This window comes from Limulus polyphemus, unplaced genomic scaffold (assembly GCF_000517525.1).
Source record: "Limulus polyphemus unplaced genomic scaffold, Limulus_polyphemus-2.1.2 Scaffold1096, whole genome shotgun sequence".
Taxonomy (NCBI): Eukaryota; Metazoa; Arthropoda; class Merostomata; order Xiphosura; family Limulidae; genus Limulus; species Limulus polyphemus.
In genome coordinates this window covers 62091-64948 of record NW_013666706.1, presented here as the reverse complement: position 1 = coordinate 64948, position 2858 = coordinate 62091, and the positions used below count along the sequence as shown (strand labels likewise).

At 33.2% G+C, this 2858-nt stretch overlaps 1 protein-coding gene across 3 annotated transcripts in view; it reads right to left on the bottom strand.

The window, feature by feature from the left end:
• The window catches only part of LOC106462106 (transport and Golgi organization protein 6 homolog), a 124848-nt gene that overhangs the window by 75058 nt on the left and 46932 nt on the right, over positions 1-2858 (bottom strand). The window lies entirely within an intron of this gene.

The following is a 2858-nucleotide window of genomic DNA, read 5'->3' as shown; positions in this document are numbered from 1 at the left end:
ATTTTTTAATAACAGGATCCCTACTTCATTTTAAAAGTAATAATTTTTTAATACTCTTATTTGTTTATTGTTTATGTTGTACCTGTATAAAGTACAGCTGAAGAAATCTTGTAGTAATAGTCTGAGCCATATTATAATGGGGCTGCCATTCTTGAGGTGAATACATACTGGCCTACAAGGTACAAAAACACTCTCCCACCATCGAGATGTCTCCCTAGCACAGGGTAATATGTTGGTCAGCCTTGCTTAAAACTGATAACTAGACACGTCCATGCTATTTCCACCTCTAGTAACACTGTGTGTGGCAAAGTGTCCTCTGCTTAATGATCTTTCAGTCTACCCAGTCTGTGTGACATTATTTGGTACGGGTTACAGATCTAAGTTGTGGTAGTCAATGATCCCATATTGAGAAATTCATCCACCTTAATTCATCCACAACTAAACTACAGGTGGTTAACACTGGGACTAATCTCACCAAAAGAAAAACACTAAAGGTCACAATAAACCTAATTAAAGCTTGAAATCTCTGGATTCTAAAACTATATGATGACATACTAGAAAATTGTGGGCATTCCAGATATTGAACCATTTCTTTCCTAAATTCAACTACAAATGTGACTCTCTCTAAAAGCAGTTTTATTTAGTAAATACAGGACACAATTTCCTAAGATTCCTCATAAATGTGTCCTGATGAGTAAGAGGTTTTTACCATAGATAAAGCAATACAGAGAATGCACTAAATATTTAAAAGAATTAAACTACATGTATTCATCCCAATACAACAATAAATGTTCCGGATATTATAAGACTTGTAAATATGCATTGTTCCTAAACAGTTTGATTCATTACTTCTAAACACTTTTATCATCACTGTCTGTATGACTTTCAATAGACCTATTTTGCAATATGTACATAATAAGAGTTTTTGTTCTGAATATCACTCATGAAAAATTAAAACTAAGCTATCGCTGCTGGGAGAAGGATCTACACAACATTCAGAAGTCAACAAAAAATATTGGCAAATTAACAACTTCTTGATGAATGTAAGCTGAAATTTTGTAAAGCACAACATTAATGTATGTATAAATCATTTAATCCAACAGTCAAGGTATCTGCATGATATATTTAAAAATATTGCTTATTCGATTCAAGTCAAACTTTCAGTAACAGTGCAAGCTGGCATTTTATAAACAACAGTAAGTGTACATCTCATGACCTATTTTCTGTTTTTATCATGCTTGTTTAAAATTATGCTATATTTAAAGTATCAATCAGAATTATCATGTTTGCTCATGAGTAAAATTAAAAAGTTTCTGTTTCACTTACAGGACTTTACCTTGTGCTCTATGTATTACTGAAGCAATTGGATATTTTTGAGGGAATTTTACAATTGCTTCAGTATTTGTTTTATGTTAAAGAGGTTAAGAAAGAAACTAAAAAAATTTAGATTTCTGCGAATGATATACATAAAGAAATGGCATAAGTAAAGGTTGCCTTATTACAAGATCAAGAAGTAGGTGAAGCACAATTAACTGATTAGTTAGTATTGAGAATCATGAGTTATAAAACAAATGAAGGTACATTACCTCTTCTCACAATAATAGCTAGAATCCCATGTTGAATAGGTGGAGTGACCAGTGTAAGGGAAAGAAAGAAGCATTCTTTGAATGGGTCCAAAGAACACCCTAAAAGAGGGGGACCCTCACAGTAGAGGATGATACGTGGGAGACCACACCACTTCTGTACTCAGGAGTCCTCATAAATGAAATTAATTGTAAGAAGTATAAAATATTAATTACAAAAGGGAAAAAGTATTTGTTGAAAAAAACAATATATTTGACCTAATTTACTATTTTCCAGTAAGTTAAATGACAGATAAGCCTAAAATAAAAAAGACACATTAAGCGGACCATAATACAAATGTGTGGGCCCCTAAACTCGAGGCCTAACGAAGATCAACTCGTATAATGATCAATCTCCCACTGTATTAAAGCTGACAGTTCCCCAGTCGAGTACAACCACCTGAAGCCTGGGTAATTGTGCTGGAAGTAAATGATAACATTTTCGAAGTGGAAACATAAGCTTCAATAAGTTATCACTTAAAACTGGTAAAGTGAAGTAAGAAAAATAAATCTTCACTTCACATGAAATATAAAAAAAAACATGGGAAGAGAACACAAACAAGAAATGTCTTGACAATAGCACTGCCAAATGAGAAGTGATAGTTTGGTAGAATCAAACAAAGGGAGTCACATGCATCAGGAGGGTGTGTAGTGCTCCTATTAGTGCATGATGATTTGCATGCAAGACTGAGTTGAACCACATTGAAGCTCAATGCTTGTGGCATGCAAAAAAATGTTTTGCATATTGAGGGCAGCACTGAATGATAATAGCTATTTATGCGAGATGAGGTAATGTAACTTATTGTAAAATATGATAATGTATTGACTGAATATAATTTCTTCAGAAATCTAACAGTGTCCAACCACGTCTTATCATTGATTGTACAGTACTATGAAGTTCCTTCGTCAATTATAGTACAATCACAGACATGATCAAATTACTAGGACCATAATACTATTAAAGTTTTGGCAAAAGTCTATACCAATGGTTGTTTGACATTCAACTCTCATCTATGGAGGGAAAAGAGTTAGTAAATTAGAAATCACTTTGAAATCAGGCATGTTAAGTCTTCTTGAACCAGCTGAAAATCTCCTGGCAGATTAAGGATATGACATCAGAGATATAATTCCTGAAGGTGTAAACTTAATTTTTTTTTCCATTTTAGGGGTAATATAGTCAATTTTTGTCTGATGAAATGAATGAAACAATGAACATTGCCTCAGTCCATACTGTTT